This window comes from Carettochelys insculpta, chromosome 18 (assembly GCF_033958435.1).
Source record: "Carettochelys insculpta isolate YL-2023 chromosome 18, ASM3395843v1, whole genome shotgun sequence".
NCBI lineage: Eukaryota > Metazoa > Chordata > Testudines > Carettochelyidae > Carettochelys > Carettochelys insculpta.
The window spans coordinates 1,199,170-1,216,688 of record NC_134154.1 but is presented as its reverse complement, the minus strand read 5'-3'; the positions used below and the strand labels follow the sequence as shown (position 1 = coordinate 1,216,688).

The 17,519-nt window shown below is 45.9% G+C and overlaps 1 protein-coding gene across 18 annotated transcripts in view; it reads left to right on the top strand.

Moving 5' to 3' along the window:
• Window positions 1-671: 671 nt before the first annotated feature.
• The window catches only part of MTMR3 (myotubularin related protein 3), a 121,004-nt gene continuing 104,156 nt past the window's right edge, over window positions 672-17,519 (top strand). For all 18 annotated transcript variants that reach the window (XR_012648061.1, XR_012648059.1, XR_012648060.1 and 15 more), the window contains exon 1: window positions 672-824. The gene's annotated coding sequence lies outside the window, so the exon portion shown is untranslated. The remainder of the gene's footprint in view (window positions 825-17,519) is intronic.

Here is a 17,519-nt window from a genome sequence, read left to right as displayed (position 1 = left end):
ACCGCTGAGCCTGTGCAAGCTGGAGAGGTCATCGCGGGGTAACTACGTTTCTAGTCGCGGCCATGTCTTGCGGGCTCTTCAGCAGCAAGGATTTTATGCAATCTGCTGGGGAAACTGGTGAAACCTGGAGCCCCTCTCAGGAAGGGTTTCCAGCTCCTGGGGGAGCACACAGGTCAGACTCCCACCCCCCAGCTCCAGTGGACGAGAGCAGGCGGGACCGGGAAGAGGCGCCGATAGCAGCATGCGGGATAGCGGCTGCAGCGCACAGCTGGCCGCTCTCAGCCAGAGGCTCCGGAGGCGCCACGGCAAAGGGGCCTCGGGCGGGTTCGCGCGCGGGGCTGGCGGCGGAGGCTGCACCTGCGGGCATGGCGGACACCCCGGTTTGCCTCGCACCGCTGCGGCCGGCGCGTCACAAATGGGGCAGGGGCAGGGGCTGCGGACCCCTGGGGTGGGGTGTCCCGCGGACGAGGCTGGACCCCCCCCCGCAGGCGCTCGGGCTGGGCAGAAAGCGCCGCCCGCTCCGCCTCGGGGCGAGCCCTGCAAAGCTCCGCCCCGGGCGTGGGCGTGGCCAGCTCGGGGCCGCTCCGGGGGAGGAGCCGCCGCCGGCCCCGCCCTTCCCTCTTCCCGCGGGCGCGCGCCCGCCCCGCTGCCGGCCCGGCCCGGCCCCGCCCCCTCGCTGGCCGCGCGCGCCCCGCGGCCGCCATGTTGTTGTGGTTGTGAAGAGGCGGTGGCGGCGGTAGCGGAGCGGAGCCGAGCGGCCCCGACCGTCGCCCCCAGGCCGGAGGCCGCGCCTCGGGGCGCAGCGCGCCATGCCCCGGCGCACGGTAAGAGACTGCCGGCGGGGCAGGGCCCGGCCGGGCCGCCAGCGGCGGCGGAGCGGGAGCCTCGCGGGGCCGGGGAGCTGCGGGCCTGGCTCGGGCCCTCGTCTCGTCCTCCGCCGCCGCTCAGCCCAGCCCCGGGCTGCTACTGGCTGGGGCCGGGCAAGTCCCTGCCTCCGCCTCGGCTCCGGCTTCTGCCCGCGGGGGTCACCGGCTCTCCCAGCCCCGCCCCGGGGCGGCCTTCCCTCCTGCGGCGGAGCACGGCCCTGCGTTGGGGGCCTGGTGCCCCCCGCCCTACTCTGCCGCCGGGCCGACAACCCGCCTGCGGTCCCTGGCTGCTGCGGGACTTGCAGCGCCCTGTGCGCGCTGGCCGCAGCCCTCGGGCTTCCCTGGCGAGGACGGTCCCAGTGCTGTGTGCCGGGCGAGGTGCGTGGCCTCCAGGCTTCCTTCTCTCCCACGGGGCGGGCAGGCAGGCGCTCCTGTGCCTCCCGTGGAGCTGTAGCTCGCACCCTTTCCACCCTCCGAGCGGAGGGCTCGCTTGCAGGAGCCGTGTCGCTCAGACACACCCCAGGCTGCACCTCGCTTAGGAAGCCAGCTAGTCCTTAGGTCCGTTTTAGCGTCACAGCGTGTTACTGCGGGAACCCCGCTTACTCTCTCATTCCGACCATAGAAATCCACTGGAATATGAGCGTTGGGCCTGTAGTTCAGCGCATAGAATAGTATAGCACGATATAAACGAGTGATTGAGTGGATTTGAGTTTGCACCGATTTTGCTAGTGTGTTTTTATATAGCCTCTTGTATAAAATAGGCAGATTTAGATGAGCTGGTGTATTCCCAGAAGACGTTTGCATACCTCAGGGGGTACACGGATCCTACATTGAAAGTGCTTCTGTAGAGGATTACTGGCATGTCCCACCCTAGCTGTTCCTGTATTGGGCCTGTGTTCTCCCATCTTCCTTGGTGCAGTGGGGAAGCAAAGGGGGATCTGGACTCAGTTGGGAGACAGTTGCTTAGGTTTTTGTTGCTGTCTGTGTGGAGCCCTGGCCAGTGTTGTCTCTAATTTTCCCATCCATGTGCAGAATAAACTTTACATTCACCAAGGCATGTGCAGATGTTCACCATCACTAGAAACACATGGCTCTGACTGGGCACTCTGCTGATCAGCTGGGGGGCATTTGAATCTCTTCTAGATGTCCACCCAGGTGCTCAGTTTACAGGGAATGCTGGCCCTCCCTGCTTATACCACTCCCTCAGATGTCATTGTTCTCCTGTCCCCGTTGCATCAGGGAAATCTAAGCTGGCACTCCCTGCTTTGTGTGCAGAACCTGACTGAGCTGGGCTCCCCTCCCATGAGTGGAGCCCAAGCTTCCCCTCAGTCAGATGACCATTCTCCCACCTCTTCCCTGAGGGAGCCAAGGCCTGGCATCCCTTCTCTTCTCCTCACCTTTCAAGACCTGCCAGGCTTTTCATTAAGTGTCCAAGTTCATCACATGGAAGATACCTCTTAGGTGAGGGGAGAGTCAGGTTTATCAACAATAAGAAGTCCTGTAGCACCTTGTAGATTAACAGATATTTTGGAGCATAACCTTTCGTGGGCAAAGACCCGCTTCATGAGATGCACAGGTCTTTGCCCATGAAAGCTTATACTCAAAAATATGTTAGTCTGTAAGGTGCCATAGGACTTCTTGTTCTGAAAGCTACAGACTAACATGGCTACCTCTCTGAGGTTTATCAACACTATCTCTTAAGACAGACACGTCACCTTTTTGTCTCTTTGAGTCTTTTTTCAACAAGATATAATTTTTCCTTGTGTGTTGGAGGTGCAGGTTTTGTTCAGAAGAGGGAATGGGGCCCCTGCCTTCTTGAATCAGATCAAGACATGGTGGATGTGCTGGGATTGTGAGGCACAGCTAATGGTTGTAGATGAGGGAATGTTGGGAGTGGATGGGGAAGAGTGTTAGCATAGTTCTCCACTTGCATTCCAGTTCTCTATTGTCTGTGGTGCTATTGTGAGGGGCTGTTTGGGGTGGAAAAGGGAGATGATTCTAGAGTTTGTGGCCAAGAGTTGTGGTCCACTGATTGCTCTTCTAAACATCACAGTGTTCTAGAGCACATGCCTCAGGAGTGATGCTCTATTTCCTGTGTGGGGTGGATTTGGGGTTGGGAGCACACTTCCAGATTGAGACTTGAGGTAGCTGTGGCATCTCAGTGGGATGAATTTCACCTGATCCCCTTATTTTTTTGGGTAATTTTGCATTATAAACCATGGGCCTCCTGCAGATTATTCTCAGCCCAGCTAGATCAGGGAGAACCTCTAAAATAGGCCATGTCAAGGATGATAATTTGTGTCATGTTGGGTTAGCTTTTTAACTTAAAGCTTTAGTATTTCAGCATGTTATGGCATTTCTCTAGTGTTTCTCTATGTATTTATCTCTCCGACATTCACGAAAGGGATTTAGATCCTTAGCTTGCTGCTTGTTTCTGTAAACTGAAGCCTAATTTTTTCTCTCTCTCAAATGTGGTGTGATCATAACTTGGGATTCCTCAGCACTGTCCATCTCCTTTATTTCACTGCTTTAAAGATTCAGAGGCTATTGTTTGTGTTTTCTTATGCTGGGAATTGTGTGTAGGCTGTGAATGATGGTGTGGTATTGCTTCTTGCAGCTTGAGCATAGGTGCTCAGTTTGGTTTGAAAGTGTCTGTCAGTACCTCCTTGCAGAAGATAGAAAAAATGGGTGTGTCCAAGTTGCTGAAGTTAAAGGTAGAAAGCCAGACTCTCACCATATCTAAAGATCTTATCCATTTTGCATATCATGGATTGGTGGAGAGAGGCACTTCTCCAAGAGATGACTCTACGGGCATGTCTATACTTTCATTAAGATCAACCTGGTCAGGGTCGATTTTCTATAGTTCAATTATGTTATGCAGAATCGATCTCTCTGGTGTTGGCACTCAGCCCCTGTACTCCACACTATTGTGATATGCTCCCTTCGACCTTTCTTAGGACATTCAGGTAAGTTGACTTCTGATACGTTGATTCTAGCTACGCAGTTGCCATAACTAGAATTACCTACCTGAAATAGACTTACTTCTCCAGTATCAACTAGTCCTAAGAAGATTGGAGGGAACAGTGTATGGTGTTAAGCCAGGTGTTTGGTGTGAAAGAAGCAGTGCCATGACATGAGGCTTCTGTTGCTGACTACCTAAGTTACGAGAAATCAGTACATGCTGACATTTCATTTGGTACTTTAATGTAATACTGTTACTAGGGAGATGGAAAGGATGGAACATGCCAAAAAGTTTTCTTAGAGTTATGAGGAGGGTTGCAAATCTGATACCATTGTCTTTTTCAGAGCAGAGTTGCAGACAGTTAGGCTTATGGGATCACATAATCAAGTATGAGGAGACATGGCCCCTCTTCCCTTGACAATTTAAAGAGCTATATTCCAGTTTGTGACTCCAGCTTGTACAATACTGCTGGTTATATCCAGGTATTTTAAGCTAAAGCTAAAGGCTCTTATGAGTCCTGGCAGATGTGCATCAATTCCTTCTTTATTATCGAAGTTAATTGGACAAAATTAAGTACTGCTTTTTGAACCAAACTAACTTTTGTTTGAGTATTCATGTTTATAACTCCCACACCATGTTCTTTGCTGTAACTGTGTACTTACACAAGTCAGGTCATGAAAATTCAGTATTTGGACTTTTTGTGCCAAACATTGATTTAACTGCTTTGTTTTTGTGTCAGTTTGGAAGGTACTGACTTCAGAAAACTGTATTTTGTTCAGAGCGTCGTCTGTTGTTTTACCCCTTTAAAAATAGCTTGACCAGTGATCTCCAAAAAACTGTAAATAAAATTGCTGGTAGGTTGAGGGTGGTTGCCTACAGATACAGAAGCATTGTTTTGTGCTAACTCAGACACTCGGTTATCTTGGGATGAAATACTTTTCCTGGGAAATATGGGTTTGAAAACATCAGAATTCTAGCAGTCACATCTTTGAAATGGTGTGGAAAACTTCCTGACCTTAGGGTGGCAAAACATCCCTTCCAAATGCAAACAGCATAGACTAGCATGGTGATCTGCCTGGGACTGCAGAAAGCCTCTGCCTCTGCTACTTGTCGTTCTGGCAGAGAACAGTAAAGTGAGAGTAGATGTCTCTTCAGAATGTTGAGGGTAGTAGCTGGGAAAATGTCAAGAATAATTTTTTGTGCTTCAACTGCTCAGGAAAGCTGAGTAGCTCAGTATTTGGTAATGGAGGAAGCGTAGAGTAGCAGACTTGTTTCCTTTTACGGCTAATAGATTCTGGTGTAGAGTATCATAGAATGCTAGAAATGGAAGGGACCTCGAGGTCATCAAGTCCAGTCCTTTGCTCTCACTTTACACCCGAGCACCATCTAGACCAGTGGTTCCTAAATTTCACTGCAGCCTACACTCCTTTGGTTCTAAAAATACATTCTTGCACCCCTTATCAAAAATAAAAAATGGAGATGGGGGGGCATCTGTGCACTCTTAAATGCATATTAAATATATGTAAAATAGTTTTATTACTCACTACAAATAATAGGACAGTAGGGATACAGAAATACTCAAGTTGGACCCAGAAATGTTGCGGAGTTTTGCTGTGGAAGTAAACTGTAACTAATGCACTAAGAGTTAGTGGCTAACTGAATTCAAACAAAGCCGTTGCGCTGCTACCTCGTCATCTGCACATGCATCAAGAAATACCCCACAACGGTGCTAGGAAAGACTGAAATCCAGGACTTCTATGGTGGCATTCTCAGAAATGCTTCCATGTGCAGGGCCAGGTAGGTGAGCAGAAATTCAGTCTCAATGTGTGGGTGAGACAATGGTGTAGGGAGGAGGGGGTTTAGATTTATTAGGAATTGAGGATCTTTTGAGGTAGGAGAGCCAGTACAGGAAGGATAGACTCCGCCTAAACCAGAGTTGAACCAGACTGTTGGCACTTAGATTTAAAAAGATCATAGAGCAGTTTTTAAATTAAGAAATAGGGAAAGCCGATTGGTGCGCAGGAGCATGTGGATTGAACAGATATCTCATAGAGGAGAGTTTGGTAGAGATTTCCTAGGTTTTAGTCAGGAGGAGAGGATGAAAGAGGATAAAGTATTGGCCTGATCAGATGGAAAAACAATCACATGAATCAAAATATAACACATCAGGAAAAGGCAGACAATTAGTGACAAGTTATTAAAGTGCTTTTATACAAATTCTGGAAGTCTAAATAATATGGGTGTACTACAGTGCCTTGTATTAGAGCAGGATATTGATATAATAGGCATCACAGCAACCTGGTGGATTGAGGATAATCAGTGGAACACAATCATTCCAGGATACAAAATATATCAGAAGGCAGAACGGGTTGTGTGAATGAGGGAGTGGTACTACATGTGAAAGAAAATGTAGAATCGAATGGAAGTAAAAATCTTGCATGAATCAAAATGTTCCATAGAATTTCTATGGATAATAATTCCATATATTATCTACCACCTGATCAAGACAGTAATAGTGACTGTGAAATGCCAAGAGAGGTTAGAAAGCCTATCAAAATAAACTCAATAATAGTAGGGCATTTCACTTATCCCCATATTGATTGGGAACAGGTCACCTCAGGATGAGATGTGGAGGTAAAAGTTCTGTACCTTAAATGAGTGCTTTTTGGAGCAGCTGGTGCAGGAACCCTCAAGGGAAGAGGCAATTCTTGATTTAGTCCTGAGTGAAGTGCAGGATTTGGTCCAAGAGGTAGCTGTAGCAGGACCACTTGGAAATAGCGACCATAATATAAGTGCATCTGACGAAGCGGGTCTTTGCCCATGAAAGGTTATGCTCTAAAATATCTGTTAGCCTGTAAGGTGCCATGGGACTTCTCATTGTTTTTGAAGATACAGACTAACTCTGCTACCTCTCTGATACTTATCGTAATATAATTAACATTTCTGTGGTGGGAAGGACATTGTAGCAGTCCAACACTATGGCATTTAATTTCAGAAAGGGGAGCTATGCAAAAATGAGGAGACTGAACAGAAATTAAGGTACAGGGACTAAAGTAAAATCCCTGCAAGCTGCATGGAAACTTCAGACACCATAGTAGAGGCCCAACTTAAATGTATACCCCAAATTAAAAAAAAACACAGTAAGAGACACCCCCTCCCCCCAAAAAAATAAAAAAGCCATTGTGGCTTACTAACCATGTAAAAGAAGCAGTGAGAGATAAAAAGGCATCTTCTAAAAAGTGGAAGTCAGATCCTAGGGAGGAAAATAGAAAGGAGCATAAACACTGCCAAATTAAGTGTAAAAAATGTAATAAGAAAAGTCAATAAGGAGTTTAAAGAACAGCTAGCCAGAAACTCAAAAAGCAATAACTAAATGTTGAAGTACATCAGAAGCAGGAAGCCAGCTAAACAACCAGTGGGGCCCCTAGATGATCAAGGTACAAAAGGAGCACTCAAAGATGGTAGTCATTGTGGAGAAACTAAATGAATTCTTTGCTTCAGTCTTGGTAGCTGAGGGTGTTTGGGAGATTCCCAAATCTGAGCCATCCGTTGCAGTGACAAATCTGAGGAATTGTCCAAGACTGAGTTGTCATTAGAGGAAGTTTTGGAACTGTTGATAAACTTAACAGTAACAAGTCAGCGGGATCAGAAGGCATTCACCCAAGAGTTCTAAAAGAAGTCAAACGTGAAATTGAGCTAACAACTGTGGTTTGTAACCTATCCTTTAAATCGGCTTCTGTGCCCAATGACTGGAAGATAGCTAACATAACACTAATAATTAAAAAGGGCTCTAGAGGTGATCCTGGCAATTACAGACCAATAAGTCTAATGTCAGTACTGGGCAGATTAGTTAAAACCACAGTGAAGAATAAAATTGTCATGCACAAATGTAATTTGTTGGATGAAAGTCAACATGGTTTCTGTAAAGGGAAAGCATGTCTTACTAATCTGTTAGTTCTTTGAAGGGGTCAACAGACCTGGAAAAATGGGATCCAGACAATATAGTGTACTTAGATTTCCAGAAAGTCTTTGATGAGGTCCCTCACCAAAGGATGTTACGTAAATTAAGTTGTCATGGGATAAGAGGGAGGGTCCTTTCATGGATTGAGACTTGGGTAAAAGACAGGAAACAAAGGGTAGGAATAAATGCTAAACTTTCAGAATGGAGAGTGTTAACTAGTGGTGTTCCCCAAAGGTCAGTCCTAGGACCAGTCCTATTCATAAATTATATAGAGAAAGGGATAAACTGTGAGGTGGCAAAATTTGCACGATACTAAATGGCTCAAGATAGTTAAGACCAAAGCAGACTGTGGAAAACTTGAAAAATCTCACAAAATTGAGAGATTGGGCAACAAAATGGCAAATTAGTTTCATGAGTACATGACTTTACATTTATCCACTGAAAAAAATAACCCCAACTGTATATACAATATGATGGGGGCTAATTTAGCTGCAACTAATCAGAAAAGATCTTGTAGTCCCATTGTGGCTAGTTCTCTGAAAACATCCATGCAGTGTGCAGAAGCAGTTCAAGAAGCAAACAGCATGTTAAGAGTAATTAAAAAAAGTGTAGAGAATAAGACTGAGAATCTTATTGTCCTTGTATAAAACCATAGTACACCCACATCTTGAATACTGCATACAGATGTGGTTCCCTCATCTCAAAAGATATATTGGTATTAGAAAAGTTTCAGAAAAGGGCAACTAAAATGACTAGGGGTTTGGAATGGGTCCCTTATGAATAGAGATTATAGACTAGGACTTTTCATTTTAGAAAAGAGGTGACTAATGAGGAGTGCATGGAAAAATTGAATAAGAAAAAATTACTTATTCCCATAATATAAGAACTAGGGGACAGGCTTAAAATAAATAAAAGGACGTTTTTCCTCACACAGCCCACAGTCAACCTTTGGAACTCCTTGCCCAAGCAGGCTGTGAAGGCTAGGACTATATCTAGCTCCTTTTTAAACCCTGTTAAATTCATGATTAGGTCCATTAATGGTTATTAGCCAGGATGGGTAAGGAATGGTGTCGCTAGCCTCTGTCAGAAGCTGGAGAGATGGATGGCAGGATAGAGATCACTTGATCATTACCTGTTCGATTCACTCCCTCTGGGGCACCGGGCATTGGCCACTATCAGCGGACAGGATACTGGGCTGGATGGACCTTTGGTTTGACCCAGTATGGCCATGTTTTGTTACATTAATTGTCATCCTGTGTGGAATTTTAAAATTGATGTTTTAAATTTTCATTTCTTGATGTGCATTGTTACCAGTCCCCAACTTTCTCTCTTCCTGCTGTATAATTTTGTCTCCTGCTGTCTTTGGCTTTATTTGTATTGCGGTATCTCCATCCATCCCATGGTCCATTTCTTTGTAAAGGTGAGGTGACTTATGTGTCTCAGTGACTCCCGTGAGCTATGCCAGCGGGAGCTACAGCTCCCGGAAGGGTCACCCAAACTGAACAGGTCAAAGGATAGAGACTGGATAAATTTGATTCACCTCTTCCTGAGGTAAAAGGGCTAGGTTTAGGATCAACGACCCTATACATTTATTTACAGCAAAAAAAAAAAAAGTTACAGAAATATCTACAAAGAAACCTACAACTACATAAGTCTTGGGAGGAGCTGGCAGTCTGCATGGATTGAGTATGAAGCGTGGTACGGAAAGCCGAAAGTCACCTACCTGGGGAGCATGATGGGCAGAGATGGAGGAACAGATAAGGATATCAGTGCCAGGATAGGGAAAGCAATGGCTACATTAAAGACTCTTCATCCCCTATGGAGTTCACAAATAATATCTTTGAAGACAAAAACGCAGCTCTTCAACATGTGAAGAGTGTGCTATTGGATGGATGCGAGATCTGGCATACTGAAAAGTCTTCAAATCACAAACAATGGACGTTAATAAACAGTTGCCTGAGGTATATCCTTCATATCAAATGGTAAGACTTTGTCACAAATGGGAAGCTTTGGAAAAGAGCAGGACAAGAACCACCTGATGCTCAAATCAAGAGAAGATAGTAGGGATTGTTAGGCCATGCTCTCAGAAAACCATTATCCAGCACAGTCTGTCAAGCTCTCCCATGGAATCCACAAGGAGAACGCAAAAGAGGAAGACCTCGGACAATGTGGAGAAGGTCTCCTGAGATTAAAGGACAACACCTGGGGTACTTCTGGAGTCAACTAGAAGTTTTGTGTGGAAACAGGGTGAAGTGGAGAAGACTTGTAGATAACCTATGCTCCACTCATAGTACTAGGATTTAAGTCAAGTAAGTCATCACTGAGGGATTCCAGCAAGACTAAGCCCTTACTGTGCTAAATACTTTACAAAACAAAGATTGTCAGCAATGTACACTGTAAACTGAGTGTTTAGGTGGCCACCAAGGAGAGGTTCTGGTGCTGCTCAGCTGATTAGTAGAGTGCCCACAGCCAACAGCATTTGTTTCTATTGGCTCACATCTGCATATGTCTTGGTGTACATAATAAAACTTATTCCACCCATGGATGGAAAAAATTAGAGGGAACATGGATTGTTAGGTCCTGATCACAAAATAGCCAATCTTAAATGCCACTACTAAGCTTCTTTGCCCCCCCCGCCCTTTTTTCTTTTTCCCCCAGACCATCAGTCTGAATCCTTTCAAAGGCTTCTGCCATCCATTGAGGTTAAGTTCCTGGTCTCCCCCTCCAAGATCATATGCAAAGTTGAATAGCCTACACTTAAGTGGGATTGCAAAATTTTAGGAAGGAATGAAGATATTCCCTCTGCCATATATAGTGAGGAAGATTGGCTCCTGGGCCTGTAAGTACTTCTCTTTTCCTTGGCTGTTAAACAGCTCTAATGCTACTTGTGGCTTTTCTTCATAGAAGTACTTATGCCAGAGCAGCTACATGGAGAGGACAGAAGTGCCTTGCAGAGAAGTGGTGGGCAGAGGTCAAAACTGAAGACTCTGTAATACTGAGTTTTAAAAGGACACTAAGGATCTGTGTTAAGTTTTCCATCTGTCCTTTGAGGGTGGAACAGAGCTCAAAGTAACCATGCAGCACCTTGGAATCCCTCTGAGGTGACCAATACTTATGCTTAACTTACTCCCAGGAGCTCTGAGCAGTAGCATTGTTGAGATGAGCAGTGGTAGTGCTCTGTTTCTAGCAGGCATCTGCTGGCTTAACCTTGTCTGCTCTTCCCATTAACTAGAATTCTATTCTTGGGGTGTATGTACAAGGGCAAGCAGGGCTCCAAAACGTCACTTTCCCACAACTGTGCTCACAACTTAAAACCCCAATAGGAAAAGAGATCAAAATATTTAATGGCTGCGGTGTTCGTCAGAATTCTAAAGTAGCTGACATGAACCTGTTCCAAAGGGTAATGTGAACAAAACATTATGAACTGACAGTACAGGAACAATGGACAGCCCACAAAGTCAGTTTAAGAGCAGTTTGTGCACCGGTTATTTTTTTGGAACAAACTTTTTACTACAGTTCCTAATGTGGTCTTTAATGTATTTTAAAATCAAAATAGGTTCATCTGTCCAATCCAGAGACGGGGGGATCAAGATAAAAGTGAAACCTATGAAGTTACTGTCAATTTAGTAACTCAGTGTGTGGGATTTTAGTTCTGAATGTAAAGAGGGAGTAAAACAATTCTGTTAACCAGTTGAACCATTTCTCCAAATGACCTCAGTGTGATGGGTAACAATCACCTTTTAGCACTTTAACTTGTGTGGAACTGGGGTCCAGTTCTGGCAGATCCCAGACACTACACGTAGCTAGTTTTCCTCTCTGTGGTGTACTAGTAGGTGGAGACCAGGAACCTCGCTTTCAGAAGTGGTTCCATGAAGAGGTCCCCAGCAGCTTGATTACTTCCTTTAAATCAGCGTGTGATGGGTTGGATCACAGAGATGCCCAAATGTCGGTCATGCCACTGTGCCTACCTGCGTGCTGGGGTATCCCCTTACCCCTTTACCCAACCAAAGGCTCAGAGTTAGGGCAACAGCCCCCCCAGCAGAATGATACAGACACTGATGATGGCTCAGTTACTGGGATTTGACAGCACCCAGGAGCAAGCTACCCCCATCCTGCCAATAAATCAGTATTACTCTGTATACAAGTTTTATATAGAGAGAGCTAATAAAGTTCACTCTCTTTATCAGTAAATGACAGATGCACAGCTGTCACACCCACCCACCCTGGTAACAATTTACACTCATTGTGCTAATAAAATATGTATTAAGCATAAATTAGGATTTAAGTGGTTGCAAAGTAGTGACAGATATATCAAAATAAATAAAATATGCCAGCTAAGATTAATACATTAAGTAAAGTTTGTTACATGTCATATTTCTCACTCTAGTTCTTCTTTCAGGTGCTGCTCTTCAAGAGCCAGAGATGATCTTTTTCTCTGACCTGGGCCCAGCAATACTACTTCACCCCTCCCATTAGTCTCTTGCCACCCCATGCAGCCCCTCTGCCCTGTGTGTTCTTGTGTATCCTTATACAGTGGGGAGGCGGTTTCAAAAGCCAGCTGAAGACCATCTTTGTTTGCTCCCACTTCCTTAAATAAAATTACCTCACAATTTTCCCCCTTATCCCCTCCTCTCAGAGAAGTAGAGTCAGCTGGCACGGTCACTGTCTTTGTACTGCCAACCACAGTTTAGGCTTGTAGGGGAAAAAAACAGAACAATTTTTCTGGGGCCATTGAGTTTAAGTACCACTAGTGGCTTTCTCTAGAAGTCCTAGATAATAAAACAGGTTTCCATTTAATAGTTCTGTATTCCCATACAAGAATGATACATGCATTCAAATAGAATATGTGAATTCAGGGGATAACTAGCTCTTGAATGACAGTTTTCTTCCCAGTTGTGAATAAAGCATATTTGAGTTACGCATATTTATATTGAAAAGCATTTCCATAACAATATGGGGGCACCAACTGTTCGATTGATTGCTTGGTCCTGGGAAGTCTCCCAGTTGATCCTGATAAACGGGCTCCTTGCCTGTCCTGATCCATGCCACTGACTTGTTCTTGGAAGCAGCCAGTGTGGCTTTGTGTGTGTGGAAGGACGGATGGGTCAGGAGTCCCGGTGAGTCCAGCAGAGAGGCAGTGCGTAGAGCCATGTGCCCGTCTCCCTGGGATCTACAGGGGCCCATTGGGCCCCAGCTAGGGCCAGTGTGGGTCTAAGGAAGCCTTCCTCAGTCTGTGCCTTCATCAAGGTAAATGCCACCCAAGGGGAGGCTATGTGCTAATCTCCCAAGCCCCCTCCTCAGGCCAACACCGCAGCCTACTGCTCTAGCCTGATGTTCCTCTTAGAGCCTGTCTCAGCCCAGAGCCAGCACACCGAATCCCATCCTGCACCCTGAGGTCCTGTTCCAGCCTAAGTTCCCTGTATGCTGATTGCCTGCACAGCTTCCCATTAAGCTTTATGCAGGGGCTGTTAACCTCTGCATGGGGCTTAGGGCTGCAGCAAGGAGAAATGCCTCTCCCCCAATGTCAATAATTAAATGGCCAGAGAAGCGCCTTTCTGTGCTGGTGGGGAAGCAGCCAACAGCAGGTCTGTCTCCTAGGCCAGTGGGGCATGGGGCTCTGCTTGCTGCGTCCCTGAGCACCAGTTCTTTATATCCATTGACTGGTTCCTGGCCCATGGGAGCTGGGTGGCGGGGCTCTAATCCCAACCTGAGTCCCACCCCTAGCCCCGACTAGCCGTGCATAGAATGACTGACTTACATGACATATCACCTCCATGTTGGTGTACATAACAAAAGTCATTCCATTGGGCACATGGACATAAAAGATTAAAGTGAACACTGGCCAGAACCCTCTTCCAGAGCTAACACCCAATACCCCATGTTCATTCTGAGCCATAGCCCTTGGCCCCCGTTAAAGCCAGCACCCTGTACCGCATCCTCTTGTGCTGTGCCCTGCCCTGACCCCCTTCTCAGAGCCAGCTCTCCACATTTCTTCCTGCGCTCCAACACTCTGCCCCAGCTTGGAGCCCTGTCCTGCACCCAAATTTCCTCCCTGAGCTTGTGCCCATCGCCCTCTGCCAGACCCCTGTCAGCATTGCCTCTAATTTTTCTCACCTCCGAGTGGAATGAACTTTATTATGTGCCCCAATACAGAGGTTGTGTGGCAACCCCCCTTCATATAGGTGCACATAACACAATTTATGTTGCAAGGGTGGGGTCAACAGCTTCTGAATGTGGGAGGAGGCTCAGGCCTGGGGCCAAGGGTTGGAGTGTGAGGTCTCTGCCTGAGGGTTTGGGTTGGACCAGGGATAACAAGCTCAGGGCTAGGACAGAGGGTTGGTGTACAAAGGTCCTGGCTGGGGATGTGAGCTTTGGTGTGGGGCTGAGGATTTGGGGTTCTGTGTACAGTTGGTGCTGGGGAGAGAGGCCTCCAGCCCTTTCATCACAGCAGTTTGGGGCCAGGACAGAGGTTCCTCTCCATGGCTGCCACAGATCCAGGAGGCAGTCAGGGGAGGGGCACCTGTCCCCCAGTGGAGCATGCCCAGGTTAAGCTGGGTGAGGGTGCATGAAAGGGACACGTATGCCTCTGCAGCAGCAGCTCTGGGGTGCTCCGGGTTCGGTGCCGGGACAGAGAAGCAGTGTCCAGGCACAGACCGGCTGTGGCTGTGGTATTGGGGAGGCATCCCCTCCCCATTGGCCTGGAGGTGAAGTGGCAACTCCACACTGGGGCTAGGAGTCAAAAGTGGCTCTCTGGATACCTGCGCAGCTCCAATGTGTGGGGCTTGTTAGGAGAGTGGGCGTGCAGTTTACAGGAAACTTAGACCCAATTCCTTGTCCCAGGCTTAATCTGGAGTCTTCTCCCACACTTTAAACCCCTCAGTCCAGCCCAGAGCCCCCATCCCCTCCTGAATCTTAGCCCCCTGCCCTAGGTGTGGGGCAGGGCCTTGAGGAAGGGATCAGGTAGATCTTGGGCTGCCCTTGAATTCAGAAAGGGATCCTGGGGATAAATAAGGTTGGAGACCACTGTTTTAACCCTTTGTGAAGCACTGGATCAAGGAGAGTGTGCTTATGACATCTGGGTTCATTGAATTGGCAAACCTGTTGCTGCTCAATGAAATTTATACCAAACATAGATACGCAGTGCCATATAGCTCTGCCAGCCTGGTTATAAATTTATTTAGAACATTTATTTGGTCAAGTGTATGACTGAGACCTCTTGATTCACACACAGTCAACACTGCTTGGTTACAGCTAATAAAATTAGTTACAGGATAGCATGTCTAGAGCACATGCTGTTCTTGTTTGAATACTTTCAGTGCCATTACTCTCTTAATGAACTGTGAATCTTCAAAATAACCTACTTAGGTGTATCTAACAAGGAAAACCAATCCGGGGTTAAATAAGGACTAGAGGTGACTAGTGTCCCCTCTGTTTTTTCCATCCATGGCAGAATAAATTTTATGTGTGCCCAGGTATATGTGGGTATGCACCACCAATGGAAATGCATGCTGCCCATGAGTGCTGTGCTAATCAGATGGATGGCACCTGAATCTGTCACGGGCAGTGCCCAAGCACTCAGTTAACAGGGAACACTGGAGGGGATGCTGATGGAAATCATTGCTCCAAAGGTGGGGATTACTGGGTTCATCTGCACCTGCTGTGTCCCAAAGGTAGCTTTGCTAAAAAGTTCTTTTGTGACCTGAAGCAAAAGGGAAAGATTCTCCCAGCAATAGCTGGGGTTTTTCTCTGATCAATGTTGTTCTCTGTTTTATGTTTTCTATGTAAATAGTCTATGCAGGGATGTTGTACTGCTTGAAACCTGGTCTCTCTTGTACTGAAGCAAGTTATTTAACTTGACTAAACTGGTTAAACCTGTTGTGTTTAAAATGGTTTGATTTATACCGCTGCCATGTGTGAAGATAAACAATTGTGTGTCTGGTTCTATGTTAAATGAACTTATGGGTCTGTAATTGTATCACTTTTTTTTCTGTGTTCCCATGTAAATATTAAATAGCCTTTTTGTATTTCTGGGAGAGGGTAAATCTAACTGCACAATATGATTAATAAGCTCAGAGGGGTAGCTGTGTTAGTCTCTGAGCTACACACATACCAAGCAGTCCTGTAGCACCTTAAAGACTAACAATTTTATTTACTAGGTAATGAGCTTTCATCGGTAAGAGCCACAAAAATCTGAAGATGTGGATCTTACCCACAAAAGCTCATTACCCAATAAATGTGTTAGTTTTTAATGCGCTGAAGGTCTGCTTGTTTGCACTACATGAGTGAGTAGTCCATGTAATGATGTGAGAGGCAGCTCTCTGAAATCTCTTAGTACGTTGGGCTTTTGTCTTTCAGTTACGTGGTGGAATGTGGATCTTTTAGTCGTGTCTAAGCAAATAGTGTATTTGTGGAAAGTTCAAGTACTGAATTTTTTTGTCAGCATTGCTGTTCATACTGCTGGTGACAGTAAATTCCAGCTAATGGGTCATTATATTCTCGTTGGATATCCATTATAATTATCCTTTTTTGTCTACATTCAGCGAACCTTCTTTATTAGACTGATTCTCACAGGAAGATAATGTACCTTTTCATTTTGGAAAGAGTCTTAATAGTGTCTCTTTGGCGGGGGCAAGGTAAACATTTTGATGCCTATGTTCTGCCCACTGACATTCCTTGTCGGTTTTGGTTTGTGGATTATAGTTTGAGTACACGGTGCTGTATTATAGAGTACAGTAGTTTGTTTGTGTGGTCTGTTTTTTTTTCCTTTGGACTGGAATCTTGGGTAATCCCTTCATACTCCAATGCGAGCATCATATGATTTGGGGGCTGTTTGTTTAGTTCATGCAGTGCTTCAAAACATATTTTTCCGAACAATATAGTATATCGGAACTGGAGGAAAAACCGAATCTGGGAATCTTCAGTCATTGAAATATGTCTGTTGAATTAAGTTTTCTCAAGGTTCATATTGCTTTGAGGTTCCCTCATGTTTCAAATCTCTCCTGTTTGTAAAAACCAGCATCTCGTATAATTCTCTGTGATGCTGATTTTCTGAGCATTGCAAAATTAGAGAGGGCCACCCCAGTAAAAATATCTGAACTGGACTTAGATTGGAAATATAATGCTACATATTGCTAATACTTCACAGTTCAAAAAAGTTTCACTTTTACAGAAAAAGAAGCAGATCTGCCAGATGAAAGGAACATTTAAAAAGTAAATAGGTGTGATATGTTGTATCAGTGACGCCTTTAAAATCCTATTGCCATAAATAGGTTTGCAGAGGTGTAATTGAGTGAAACTTGGCTTCTATTCTATTATGCATCATACTTGTTTGCCAGCTCTTACTTAATTGTGTTGGCACTGGAGTCCTAAGGCCCTGTCTGCAGCAGCAAACGTACAGCAGCACGGCTCTGTGTAGTAAGAGTGCTTACGTTGCCACTCTGATGGGAGAGAGATCTCTGGCCATCGTAATAAAGCCACCGCAGTGAGCATTGGTAGCAGCCTCTCCCACTGGCATAACTCTGCATGCATACCACTTAATGCTGGCAAAACTTGTGTTGCTGAGTGTGTGCAGGTTCCCTCCTCCCCGTTCCCCACTCTTTGAGTCCTTGAATGACATATTTTGCTGACATAAATGGCAGTGTGCATATAGGGTAACTTTTCTTGGTGTACTTGGTGTTCTTAGTGGAAGTATGTCTCTCCCCTCCTCCCACCCCAGACATGTCTGAACATT